Source organism: Ursus arctos, unplaced genomic scaffold (genome assembly GCF_023065955.2).
Source record: "Ursus arctos isolate Adak ecotype North America unplaced genomic scaffold, UrsArc2.0 scaffold_9, whole genome shotgun sequence".
NCBI classification, from domain to species: domain Eukaryota; kingdom Metazoa; phylum Chordata; class Mammalia; order Carnivora; family Ursidae; genus Ursus; species Ursus arctos.
Window position 1 is genome coordinate 34,729,787 of NW_026623111.1, and position 14,698 is coordinate 34,744,484.

Sequence of the window (14,698 nt, forward strand, 5' to 3'; positions counted from 1 at the left end):
ATCTCATGAGCCAAGTCCAGCCCCACTGCTTGTTTTTGTACATAAAGTTTTATTGGAACCCCCCCCAACACCCATTAATTTTTGTATTGTGTATGGGGGCTTTCACATGACAGTAACAGAGTTGACGAGTTGCCACAGAGACCGTACGGCCAATGAAGCCTAACATATTTACTATTTAGTACTTTGCAGAAGTTTGCCAAACTTTTCATTAAAACTTTGGAGTTCCTGGACAACACTGTGGAGTATCACTCTCGTCTCAATCTCTATTTTGAAGATGAAACAAATGGGCCCATGAGAGCTTAAGTGACTTGCCCAAGGCCATACACTGCTTGTAAATGGGAAAGCGGGATTAAACCCAGGCAACCGGCTCTGCAGTCCCCATTCTCAACTCTGCTAACCTGCATCTCAAATGGAGAATTCTGTTTGCTGCCTGTGAAGGAGCAATTATTCAAACATATTTCTTTTTTTTTTTTTTAAGATTTTATTTATTTATTTGACAGAGATAGAGACAGCCAGCGAGAGAGGGAACACAAGCAGGGGGAGTGGGAGAGGAAGAAGCAGGCTCACAGTGGAGGAGCCTGACGTGGGGCTCGATCCCGCAGCGCCGGGATCACGCCCTGAGCTGAAGGCAGATGCTTAACCGCTGTGCCACCCAGGCGCCCCTATTCAAACATATTTCTATCAACAGAAATTGGGCACTCATCGTTTTTCCCCAAAGCATAACGTACCTTGCAATTGTGAGCTAATGCAGATTTTAAGACTAAACCTCTGGCCACTTTCTGTTGGTACAGATATCAGATAGTAAAATCCACTACCTTTGTAATATAATGCAGAACTTCTCTATTATTCTCTGTAAATACTACTAGAGAGTCTAAAGAATTTTATATGAATGATATATATGGCGTTTAGCTGGCCTGAGACAAATAACAACAAATAAAGAGATAATAAAGTGATTCTGTGTCCTCCAACATTTTCTTCCCTGTCGTCTTCAGCAGTTGCAGGAGGCATTTAGAAAATGACACTAATTAGAGGAGATAAGAGATAATTCTGTCATCAGGACCAGAGTTTTAGATAATGACTATAGCTTTTGGGGGAGGCCTTATCACTATTAAAGCCATTCATCCATACCCAATCCCTTTGGAAAATTAAAATTTCGCACTAATCAGAGCAGGTTTCCTGCAGCTGCCAGCACATGATGGACTTCCCAATAACAGGCGGACGAATGTTCTTTTTCACACTTGGAGCAGGGTTCCCATGGCAACCCTCCCTGTATGCACTCAAATGAAACTTCTCTTTTTCCCTTCAAGATTTTTTCCCTTTTCTTCTCCTTACCTCCCCTTTTTTATTAAAAATAAGTACCTTGATCTTTAAGAGGCTAAAACCTACCAGCGGGCCCCGGTTCTCCATTTGCCCTAATATGACGTTTAGAAGGAAAACACACGTACACACACGCACACACAGTGTCACTGGACATTGATATTCTCCTTTATTATATCACATGAAGAATCGTCAGAACTAGCTTTGGACAGGGAAAATGATGGTGAGGGCTCAAACTTAATTCTGAATTAGAAACCTGAGACAGAAGCTAGGGCATGTGATTGTTGCAAACATGCAACAATACACTAGGAATTCTTGTTGGGCCGCCTGAAGATGGGAATTGAGCTGAGAGCAGACTGTGTTTTGCATATTGGCAGCCTTCCTGATTTATTATCAGGTGATTTGTATATTGATAAAGCAGAGATTCTGATGTTAGTAGCTGGCATTTCATAAAGGCATAAGCCATTTCTGGTAAATAACTCCCTAGGAGAAATCTGGGTTATGGTGAATTTGCCAAGAGAGTTTTACTACAAAGTAACCAAGAGCAAAAAGAGAATAAATAAAGACAAAGGGATGGGGTGAAAGAGTTAGCTGATGTGTAAAGAAATTGACCCTTGCAGATATCAACCAAAATGAATAAATCACAATAAAATGCTGCAGTCCCGTGCCCTTTGATGTGTGGGCTATGGAGCGGCGCTGGTCCTCCAGCGGTTTGTTACTGGTTCTCGTACAGGCAAGTTCAGTCTATGTTAGTTCCCAGTGCTTACATTTTCCAATGTGTGTGTATGTGTGTTTTAATTCATTTCTTCTCTATTATGTTTACCATGATTATATTTATGGAAAATGCAATTGTATATATATTGACTAATACAAATGGAGCTTCTGTTCGTATGGTTTTGTTTTTTAAATTTTTTCTAAGAATTCATGTCTGTTTATACTACACAAGTATTGTTGCAATAATATAATAATATAACGATTTTTTTTTAATGTGTGAGAAGTGCTGTATGGTTGAGGTAGAGGCCACCTTTAGACAATCAGCTTGAATAATGGAAGCCTGAGGAAGGTAGCAGGGCCCTCGGTAACCCCCTGGCTGAACACAAACTGGCCCATTAGTGGACCCACCTCAAAAGAGCCAGAAGCCCTAGCTGACCAATGGGTTACTTACACCAGGACGCTGGTACCCAAAAAGGAAAATTCCATATGTTCCCAACCGCCCCCCCATCATCCATTAACTAGAGCCCCCAGCCCTACCTCATGTCAGACAATCTCTGCTTTGCTGTCCTGCCCACCACTCCCTTGTGGTGTATTCAATAAACTTCTATCTCCTTTTTTCTGTTTCAAGTGAATTCTTTCACCACCAGGGCTGCCAACCCCCATCTATGGGTAAAGCCCATGGTTGACACTGGATTATACTGGGAACCTGGGTTTCTCTGTCTCTGTGCCCTTGAATGAATGAGTGGTGCATATTAAATGGGGCATATACTCTGCATGCACTCTCTCCTTTCGTCTTTATAACCCGCCTATGAAATAGATATTTTGTCCATTTTACAGGTAAAGAAACTGATGCTTAAGAAGATTAAAGGACCATGTCTGTATCAGTCAGGATGCTGCTGGAAATAGAATGCAGCTCAGATGAGTTAAGATACCTTAATGAAGGGTATAGACAGACCTTAGAGAGGTGTGAGAAGAATCAAAAAAAATCAAGAAGGGATATTGAAGTACCCAGAAATTGGCAAAAGCAGCAAGCCATTAGAGCACTTGGATCTGTGTGGACAGGAGAATAAAGTTGTTACTGGAGAGAAAGCCATACCCTTAGGAGAAAGACTGCCCTCTAGGTACTGGGCCGTGAGGTGGAGGACCACAGCCCTGCCAACTTGCAGCCTGGCAAGGAGAGAACCAAAGTAATACATACCAACTTCTCTCTCCCCGGAGAACTGGTAATGTGTCAGAGGCCACCCAATAACTGAGAGTAAGGGAGAGACACTCCCCCCCCCCACCACCAGAGGTGACAGCCCAGAGCAGAGAGGAAGCAGGGAAGATATACGCCAAACTTGCTTCTCACCCACTTGCATATTTCTTGGCCAGAAGTGTATATGCCTCGAACTATCAGGTCCTGTCTGACATGAATCCCTTCCAAGGTTTGGGGAAGGAACTTATCAGTATATTCAGAAGTCACTCTTTCTGTAAAATTTGAATGAGCACTATTTTTTCAATCACTATGATATGGAAACAAAGGCAAAAGAAAAATTAAATTTCCTTACTGTCAACAGCCCACTAATGAGTCCTTGAAACAGGCAGAGTGACATTCCTCTAGGAACTCAGCTGCCTCGATGTTTATACTTTGCTAAGAGCAAAGGCAATCTTAGCCCGGCCCCCAGGATCCTGTGAGTCTACTGTAACATATAAAAATTCCTTTGGAAATTTCCTTTATCTCTACCCCTGAAGATATATGTTGGCAGTCATCCCCCAAGCATATGACCCACCGATGTACATCAAAGGGTCTCATGACTCAGGTTTTATTACAGTAATAAATGACCCTTTCCCAACAACAGCTAGCCTCCTCAAGGTCCTGGAAGCCTTGCTTCCAAAATTCCTTAGAGACTTATGCTATCCCTAACCCCCTCCCAACTCGAAAGCATATAATGGGCCACTCTTCTGGACCCCAGTGCAGCTCTTTCTCCCCACAGGTCCTTTCCCCATGCTTTAATAAAACCACCTTTTGCATCAAAAACATCTCAAGAATTCTTTCTTGGCCATCAGCTTCGAACCCTAACATCTTTCCTACATCAACTAGTCATTATGAATTCTTTTCCTTTCTAATTTCCCTCTCCCTCCTGATTGACGTATTGGACAGCTGGCTGGCAGTTTGGGGACCAAGTTAAGGGGAAATTGAGTTAGGGATAAAACCAGGGCTTTTTCATGGAATATATTTTTATGGTTCACTGTCCCTTTTTTGTATAGTAAAGTCATTGTCAGTCATGTAACCCTAAGAATGGCTTCCAGAAATCCTACAACCCCTGTGTCAGTTCACCTGTCTTCATAACAAGAAGAGGCAGAGACAGAGCTCTGTTCTATAGGAACGTGTCTAGGATACCTGGGACAGGAAGTATGTAGGCAGAAAAAGGGCAGCAAGATTTAAAAGCAGCAAGGAGAAGGAGCGCTTGGCTGGCTCAGTTGGTAGAGCCTGCGACTCTTGGGGTCGTAAGTTTGAGCCCCACATTAAGTGTGGAGATTACTTAAAAATAAAAACCTTTAAAAAAAAAGGAGCAACAAGGTTAAAATATTGAAATCTATCTTTGGAAAAATGTTCCAAATCTTATACTTAATACGTAAAACCCCAAAACCCTGACATTTTCCCATATTTGACAATGTTGAACAAAACTTCGACTGCATAAATTTAAAGATCTAACTGGCTTTATTTAATAATCCCTAAGTGGGGGAGCATCCCCTCTACTAGAAGGTGCACAGAGAAGGCTTCTACAGGCAGAAACAGGGTGGGAAAAGGAAGTTACTACAAAAGAAAAGAAAGGATGCATTCAGGAAAGGTCACCTTCCCTTAGGTGGAAGGGTAGGGTGTCTTATCATGCAGATGTAATTCCTAGTACAAATCAGGAAATTTCAGACTGACTGGTTTAAAATTCCACTTCCAGGAGAGGCTGAAACTACAATTAGGTTAGGTATTGTATCTTGGTGGAGCTTAACATAAGTGGCTCCAATTGGGTCTATTGTTTCTTTTCACCAAAAATCTCAAATATTTACATATTACCCCAGCCCCCAAATTTGTAAGGTTGAAAGAAACTTTCTAAACTCTTTATATAGTAAGAAACAAAATTATGTTATGTTCAATCATGCAGGAATAAATACAGAATTATCTTTCTATTCTTTCTAGAGAGAATGTTATTATTAAAATCAGCATCATATGAAAAGTAATGTAAGGGGAAAACATTGAAGAGATAGTTAATAGAAAAATATGCTTTTTCCTTATATTTTGTGATATCCGTGGCATTTGTCTTGAACATTTCTTTAAGAATTTGTCCTATGTACAATTTAGTGATGCAAAGTTTACCTGAAACACCCAGGGCTCATCACAAGTGCACTCCTTAATCCCCATCACTCATTTAACCCATCCCCCACCCATCTCCCCTCTGGTAACCATCAGTTTGTTTATGTAAGCGTTGAATCACTAAACTGTATACTTGAAACTCATTACACTGTATGTTAACTAACTGGAACTTAAATAAATACTAAAAAGAAAACATTTGATGAGGGAGCAGAAGGCTTCCTGAGGAGGGGCAGAAGCTGACAGCCCCCCCCCCCCCATTGGGATGTATGTGACACTCCTATGGCACTCCTGGTTGCCCTAAAGGAAAAACAAATAGTTAATTTATAGAGATTACAATCCAGCAGGACAGGAGTCTCCCTCAGTTTACAAAAGTTTCAGCAATTTACAAGAATAAAGCATTTCTATCAATGGTCTAGCTTCTAGAAGGGAATGTAGATACAATTAAATGTCCTTATAATCTACAGCCCATTGACAGATACTCGAAGTGGGCAGAGTGTAATGTTCCTCCAGGAAGGTCCCAACTATCTTACTGTTAATGCTTTACTAGAAGGATAAATAACCTTATCTGACAAGGGCAAGGCCTCTGGTATCCTGTGAGTCTTCTTCAACATACAAAGATCCTTTGAAACCTCCCTTTTCCATACCTCCTCCAATTCCCAAGTATATAATCAGCCACCCCTCACAAACCTGGGGTAGCTTTTTCTGCCCACGGGTCCTGTCCCCGTGCTTTAATAAAAGCACCTTTTTGCCCCAGAGACGAAATCTTTCTTGGCTTGGCTTACCCCACCAAACTTCACCTATATTCCAAAACCCCATCAACATTGAAATCAGAAATATATAACCTATAGAATTTTTGTAGAGAAAGTGTTTTTCAGAGCAAACCAATACAACATTTTAATTTTCTTATTAAAAAAAAGAGTTTGTTCTATGTATTCTTAAAATGTATAATCTATTGTGGTTTCTTCCCTCAGCGTAAATAATTATTTACTTTCCTACCTAATTTTGTATGTATAATTTGTATGTAATTTGTATATATTCTTCCATCAGGGAGTCCTCAAAATTTCAGGTCTCTGAGAGCATGATATGCCCCTGCTTCTGAAAGGGCCGACTCTTGGCTGAGCCCAAACGGAAACTAGAGACCCAGGTGAGTCTATCTGAAGGAGTCAGGGAGGATGTGAATGGTGATAAAGAGTGAGAAAGAACACAGAAGGACAAGCCTATCATCCAGGTTCACAAAGCTACAGAAGAGTGAGATCATGAGTCGAACTCCGAAAGTCTGATTCTAAAGCACACGCTCTTTCCTTCTGTCTCTCTAAGCCCCAGTCCTGACAGACAAGAGCCCTGGGAGTGAGAGGTGGAGTATGAGTTAGACCGCCCTCCTCTCAATTGAGCTACACTCTCAACATGGGAAACATACTGATGCGGATTTGGAATATAGGTGCGGTTTGTTGGGTGGGTTCTGAAGCTGATGGCCAAGAAAGAATTCTTGAGACATCTTTGGTGCAAAAAGGTGGTTTTATTAAAGCACGGGGACAGGCCCGAGGGCAGAAAGAGCAGTGAGAGCAATTGATTATACACAATGGAGTTGAGGGAGGTAAGGAAAAAGGGAGGTTTCCAAAAGAACTTTCATATGCCAAAGAGGACCTATGAGATACCGGAGGCCTTGCCAATGTCAAGTTAAGGTTGTTTTTCCCTCTAGTAAAGCAATAACATTAAGACAATTGGGATCTTGCTGGAAGAATATCACACATATTCCACCCAGGAGGGGGGAGGTGTTGGGGGGAGATCACAGGGTGTCAGCTTATGCCTTGTCTTCAGCCAGCCTTCTGCTCCCTCATCAATACTATCATTATTTTTAGAGCCCATGAAAGGTAGTAAGATTTGTAGAATCATGAATGAAAAATAAGTTATCAGAGTTTTTTAAATCTCAGAACAATTATTTTTTATTCATTATGTAATCCACGTGGCTAAGGGCTTGTTCCTGAAATAATTGGTTAATTGTAAACAAGTTCCACATTTAAAAATATTACTTATTAATAAGGGGGGATAATTATTTTCAAAGACATTCTTTGACATAGCTTGGGTTAAAAAAAAAGTTTAAGAAACAGTCAGAACAAAACAAAATAAAAATAAATTACCAATCGAGATCTGCTTTTCTCCTTCCCTTCCCTTCCAGCATCACATTACGACACTAATTCTCAAGCAAGCTACTTGTGCTTTAAAGATCTTTAATTCAGGTACCACGAAACGTTGCCTTCAGCCATATATTCTGAAACATGCAGAATATTCCTGTCATATCATGACTCAAAAATTACGTATACTTTATTGGTGAATTTCTGTGAATCCTGTTTCCTTATTTGTGGTGTCTCCTTGGAGATAATGATCTTTGGCACCGTAAAAAAAAAAAAAAAAATCAGGATGAGGAGAATCAAGGAGAGCCGTCAATCAAGGAGAGCCAAAAGGAACATCTGCTAATAGCTAACGTGCCTGAACCAGCTGGATTATGCCTATGATAAGGTTCATTACTTTCTGAGACATGAGAACTCCCACTTCACCTGAATGCACTTAGCTACATTATCAACCCAGGATGTACAAATTGCATTTAAAGTTAGAATAGCAACCAAGGCAAAATAATTATAGTATCTAAAATAGGGCAATCAGGGATTGCCATGGTTCTGAAGGTCCTGTGGAAAGGAAATAACAGGAATTAGGCTATTAGTGCATATCTAGATCGTCTTCTAGAGGATCACATACTCTTTCACATTGCATGGACCCCCACATGACCCATGAGCAGAAGGAAGGCATCACACATGACTACCGCAGCTGGCAAAGAGGTCTTCTTTTACCCTCATAGCCATTCTCCTTTTCTTTCCTTAGGAATAGAAACTTTGCATTTTAGCTCAATCTGCCCCAGAATCAAGCCAACATGTCTCAGACTACTTTGCAGCCACAGAGATGCCCTCACAAATACGTTCTCACCAATAGCTGTGAGTGAAGCTGACTGATGCTCCTTGCGGAGATCAAAATGGAGTCTCTCACGTCAAGCAGGAGCCTGTGTCAAGCAGGGGTCTGTGTCCAGCAATGATGCAAGCAGGTAAGGTATGGCAGCTAAGAGATATGGCTGGGACCAACGTCAGCTGACCCCCCAGAACCGATATCGAGCAGAACCAGAGGAGGTCCGCAGGGACCCAAAACCAATTAAATCCCTTTAAAAAGGGAAGGATTTTGACAGCAAACTGTTAGACTCTTCAGACCTGACCCCTCTAGGTCTGACCACTTAAAAAAGGCAACTGCTGCGACAGGCTCGGCCCATTGCTCTCCAAACAGAACCAAGATCCTTCCCGGCTTGAACATCAGAAGCAGTCATGCCGAGAGCTGACCGGAGACCGAGTCCTTATCTCAACTGCGTGCCCACAGACTGACTTGGCGTTTGGTTTGTTACCTTCCTGCACCCCTTCTGTTATCTTGTTTGTTGTGTGGTTTGTCTTCTGTCCTGCTCTGTGTGCTGTGGAAGAAGCCAAGTTTAATCACATGGTGAACTGTCATTGAGTTTGACATCCTGAACCTGCTTTATAATTGTGATTTAACTTGGCTTTATGATTGAATAAAGCTGACATTGTGGAAAGACACACGTCACGTGCGTGCCTTCATAGCGAGCTCATGACAGACCTTCTCCATCCTGCCCTATATTTGCTCTTTACTTGACTTCTTGGAACTTCTCTCTTCTGAATTTGGTAGTGAACCACCTTAGACGATGTAGACACGGGCTATATTTGAAGAACGGCAGAAAATAGAATGCACTTGGGACCCCGTCATATCAAGCCTGGATTACATAAACTCAGGGTATTAGATAAAAAAGAAATGAGCTTTTCTCTTATAAATTAGTCCATTATTTATTATCTTTGATGTAGCAACAGAATCTACATTCTATTAAAAAATCACTTTCATGATTCTGGTTAAACACTTTTCTAAAATATGTATTTCCACTCCTCTCAGAAAGGAATTTCCTTCGAAATCCTCTTTCGTGCTTAACCAATGATTCTAAACTTTTTGTCATCAGAACAGGGGATCTCTACTGTGCATGACTTCTACATGTCTCTCCAATTATGACAGTAAAGTAAAATAAGTTAGAAATTTGACTTGCTGGGGCACCTGGGTGGCGCAGTCGTTAAGTGTCTGCCTTCGGCTCAGGGCGTGATCCCAGGGTTCTGGGATCGAGCCCCACATCAGGCTCCTTTGCTGGGAGCCTGCTTCTTCCTCTCCCACTCGCCCTGCTTGTGCTCCCTCTCTCGCTGGCTGTCTCTCTCTCTCTGTGTCAAATAAATAAATAAAATCTTTAAAAAAAAAAAAAAAGAAAGAAATTTGACTTGCTTGCTCTGTGTTCGGTGATGTGGTTTTGGAATATAGGCGGGGTTCAGTGGGGTGAGGTCCAGAGCTGATGACTAAGAAAGAATTCTTGAGACGTCTTTGGTACAAAACGGTGATTTTATTAAAGCAAGGGGATAGGACCCCGAGGGCGGCACTGGGGTTGTGAGGGTGTGTGGCTGATTATATACTAAGGGGTTGGGGGAGATAAGGAAAAAGGGAGGTTTGAAAGAACTTTCATATGCTAAAGAGGACCTACAAGATAACCCAGGCCTTGCCATTGTCAGGTTCCGGTTGTTTATCCCTCTAGTAAAGCATTAACATTAGGATTCCTGGGAGATTCCTGGAAGAACATCACGTGTATCCCACCCAGGAGTGGGGGTGTGGGGGAAGGGTGCCGCGTGTCAGCTTCTGCTTTGCCTTCAGCCAGCCTTCCCTTCCCTCATCGTATGCTAATTACTTCAAACATACAAACACACCCAGTCCACACAGCAATCCTGTGATAGAAAAGCTATAATCATCTTCATGACAGATCTTTTGACCAAGATCATGTAGCTTGTAGATATTTGAACCAATATTCAAATCCAGAGAGTTGAAGTCTGAAGAAGCCAGATCTTACAGGCTTTTTCAGAACCAACTGTGTATATTCCTCCCCAGCTGTACGTTCAGTTTGAAGTCAGATTTGTCACTCAATGTGTGGCATGGTGGGAATATTTCTAGCTCAGAAATTGGAAGATGCCACAAGTCAGAGATTTTTTGTTTGTTTGTTTCCTTTGGAGAACCGAATACCAGTATACTGCTTATTAAAAAGGCAGAAAAAATTGTATAAAATTTTTATACTCAAAAACGATCATGTTCTGGCTGGAGATACAAACATCTGAGTCTCACTGTAGCACAGGATAATATAAGAATATTATTAAGAATTATGGGTGCAGAATTGAGGGAACAATTTAGTTTAAGTATGGCAGAAGTCCGAGAACCAACTGAGACATGGCATCTGATCTAGATTTTTGTTCAAACGCGATGAGCCAGTATTACATTTTCGTGTGTCTGTGAAAAAATGACTGACTATAAGGGAAAGCTTCAGTTCTGTTTGTTCTTACACATAATTAAGATATGTGTAAGATATTAACTTTACACTTAAGAAAATGGTTATCTGTGCTACATACATATTGAGTACCTCGATAAGACTTCTTACTTATAAATATCTTTATCACTTCCTGATAGTTCCAACTTCAAAGACTAATTTCTAGAGAACTGAAGATTTCTCTTATTAAAATGCAAATATATCTGGAAGTCATTTTCTTCTAACAGCTTATCAGTTACTGGTTCTGAAGCTCTGACTGATTGGTAGTCCACAGAACTAGCCTCCTTGACCCTGGACTGTAAATTCAAGATAATCAGCACTTTAGGAATAATCATGCCCTTGGTTTAGTATGGAAAGGGAAACTTCAATCAATACTTCAATGTCTCACCATATAGTTAACCTTCTACATTATGCCCCCCTTGTCTCATTTCTAATCACTAATACAAAGTACTTAAGCAAGTACAGTGGCATTTGTCCCTGTCAAGCTTATATGGCACAATTTATACATTCAATAATGAAGTAAATTCCATAGCAACAGTGCATAATCTAGACATCATATATGTTGTGTTTCTCTGATTAAAAAGTTGGTTTTCAGTGATGGCACTCAGTCCTGATAGTTATTGGTATTTACCTGAAATACATGCCCAGTAATTGTTATCCTGTCTTGCTTTGGTCAGTCTTACTCTGATTGCCATGTTTCCTTCCACTGATCTCTAGCCCTATGATGTGGAACTTGTTTCTGTTAATTTGTTGAAAGTTGAAAATTTGATTCCTAGCTTGCTGACCTGAGCCTCTGTACATTGCCTACTTCTGAATTTGCCATTACCATGGTCCTTCAACTCTTGGGACATACTCATTCCTTGCTGGACTTTTCCAGAGGGTAATTGGCCACCTGTCAGCAGTCATCAAAACAACGCAACCTACCCTCCATCATGTCTTGATTCCTCCCATAACCTAAAGCTATTTTTGTGCCTTGGGGCCTGAAGTTGAGTGGCAATATCAGTTTCTTAGCTGCAAGCCCTCCTACTTGACTTTTCCCCATGGCCTACTCAAACCCAAAGTTCAAAAAAAAAAGTGAGATGGAAAAGATACCAGGTAAAGGGAATAAACAGGGTAAGTGAATGGGATGGTGATATAGGCAGCAGAAGAATGGGAAGAGGAAACAAATCTTGAAAGACTATTTCCTACTTCACAATTTTGCCTGGTCCTATACTATACCAGAGCTACTTTGGAATAATCTATGGGATGCTGTTTTCTATATGTTAAATAGCTTCCACTGACTAGTATGACGGAAGGATGAACAAAAGTGGACAAATGCCTCTTTTCAATGGAGCTCTGCGAGTATGAAATTGGCCACCTTATACACATATATTTCATAGCTATATACAGCCTCTTAGTTATTGTGCCTACATGGTCCAAGAGGTACTTGACTTGGGGATTTTGGTCCTGAGGGTAAAGCCACTTAAATATTATGTATTTCAGGTAAATTACTACAATGCTCAAGTTCACCTTTTTTTTTTTTTTTTTAGGACTAAAGTGAATGAATATGTGCTGTTTTTAAGTTTGTCTTTTGGTACAGTCAGACTGGGTTGACTGCCTATGAAGTAATTTTTAGATTCAATCAAAAAGTGAATTGCATAGCAACGGCATATATTACATCTTTGCAAATCTTTATGTTGATGGATCAGGATACTGAACTTCAGAATATTGAAGTGCATTTGCCCCACTGAAAGGGAGTAAAAGTGTTCTATAATTTTTTTTTTCAATCTGCTCATCCTTTATGACATTAAACAGTATTTTAAGGGCCGAGAATTATTTTCAGCTTCAACTTTTTAGGAAGCGATAATAAAGAAGAGAATTTGTTTAATCAGTCTTGTTTCATGTTTGAATGTTTCAAATAGTTTTCTCTGCATTTACTCAATGTTATGCATCTACCAAATTTTATTCATCCACTTGCCTATTGATAGATAACCTACCTGGTTTTAAACCTCAACCACTGAAATTTCATGACAATGGATAGCCTTTTATGAGAAACCTCAGAGACCCAGGCAAAATTCCCTTGGCATCCATACCCAGGAATCAGCCTGGTGAATGACAAAATTTACATCTATTTTATTTCCCTAAATACTGATGGGTTCCACTATATAATGACTTCACTCTATTACACTCTTGCCAGCACTGCATGAGGATCCCATTATCCCTCTTTTTTGGTATTATCAACCTTTTAAAATATCTTTTTTTTTTATCTTTCACCAATCTGATGGGTAAGGAGTCCTTTCTGGTTATTTTAGTTTTCCTTTCCCTAATTACTAGTAAGGCTAGTCATGTGCATTTCTCCATCTAAAATTTCTGGGGACTTTTTGCAATTTATTTCTCCATTTGTACTTGTTTTTCCCCCCATCATTTTTGTTGTTATTGTTGATTTACAAGAGGTCTTTGTATATTTTAAATATTATTCCATCTTTTTTTATCAAAAATATTACTCTCCCAATCTGTCAGTCACCTACTATGAGTTTAATGTACTAGACATAACCTCCGCTATCATTTGAATATTTATGCCCCCCTCAATATTTATATTTTGAGATCTTAATCCCCAAAGATGATGGCATTAGAAGGTGGGGCATTTGGAAGGTGCTTAGTCATGAAGGTGGATCCTTCATGAATGGGATGAGTGCTCTTGTAAAAAAGAACCCAGAGAGTGCATAAGCCCCTTTCCATCATTGGAGGAGAGAGCAAGAAGGCCAGCTATGAACCATTAAGTAGACCCTCACCAGAAAGCAACCATGTGAGCGTTTTGACCTTGGACGACTCAGCCTCCAGAACTGTGAGAAATTAGTTTCTCTATAAGCCACTCGATCTGTGGTATTTTTTTAGCAGCCCAAATAGACTGAGACACCTGTCTTTGTGGTGCTTTACTGATATGTTCAGTGAAAGTGGGTTGACCTGACCTCCTAGGTCACAGACAGGTAACTTTTCGTAGCAGAGAAGCAGATGCTACAGAAAAAGCAGGAGGAGAGGTTGAGAAAGAGCCAGAGATGAGCTAGTTCACAAGCAAAGAAGTGGATTCACTACAGGAAGGAGGGTACATGAATGGGTACATGAGGCTGACTGCCTGATCACAGGCTCATCGGTGTTGCCACTAGATCACTGGAACTCCTATTTAATATGAATACCCATGAGAGAGGTTCCACTTCTTGAATCTGCTGAAAGAATGAATCTCTTGTTTTCTAGCTTCTCTATGATTTACAATAAAATATCAGCAGAGGTAACCAAAACCTGTATCCCTTCTTCATAATTTGAAGGCGTTAAGTACAGAACTCTACACCCCAGAGCTATGCCTCTACCACCTCACATCAGGAGTGTTTTATGTGACATGATACACTAATTTGTAATTAATAGAACTTTCGGTAGAAATCAAGACCAAAAGACATTGATTTTGATTGGCTCAGAAAAATGAATTAGCCAATCAAAATGCATTGGTATGTTTCTCAGAATTTAATTTTCAATTAACTACATAATATCAGGCCCATTTAACACAGCAGATTTTTTTTTCTTATTTTTAGAAATTTGCATAGGATTTCCGGCAATCAACACTAAGGTTCTATTCTTATATTCAAGGACTGTGACAATCATAACAATGGTAAATACAAAATTGCAGCTAGCAGTGGAGTCTATTATGTGTCACAGTCTCTCTTAGAACAATTGTTTATTAATACATTTGATAGACTGGAAGCAATGCAATAGCATTGCAGTGTGATTTTCTAATCCAGAATCTTCCACTTGCATTCACACTTAATGAACTCTTTGGAAAGAATTGGTTTGTATCACTAACCATCATTTTATAATGACAGCCTCATTAGAATAGA

The 14,698-nt window shown here is 40.3% G+C and overlaps 1 long non-coding RNA gene across 2 annotated transcripts in view; it reads left to right on the forward strand.

Annotated features, from left to right (window-relative positions):
• Nucleotides 1-9,002, forward strand: part of LOC123001565 (uncharacterized) — a 52,341-nt gene extending 43,339 nt beyond the window's left edge. Inside the window, exons 6-7 of one of the 2 annotated variants that reach the window (XR_006410584.3) lie at nucleotides 6,428-6,524; nucleotides 8,258-9,002. This is a non-coding gene — a long non-coding RNA (uncharacterized LOC123001565). The remainder of the gene's footprint in view (nucleotides 1-6,427; nucleotides 6,525-8,257) is intronic. The other variant, XR_008958463.1, reaches the window with a different exon arrangement.
• Nucleotides 9,003-14,698: the final 5,696 nt, after the last annotated feature.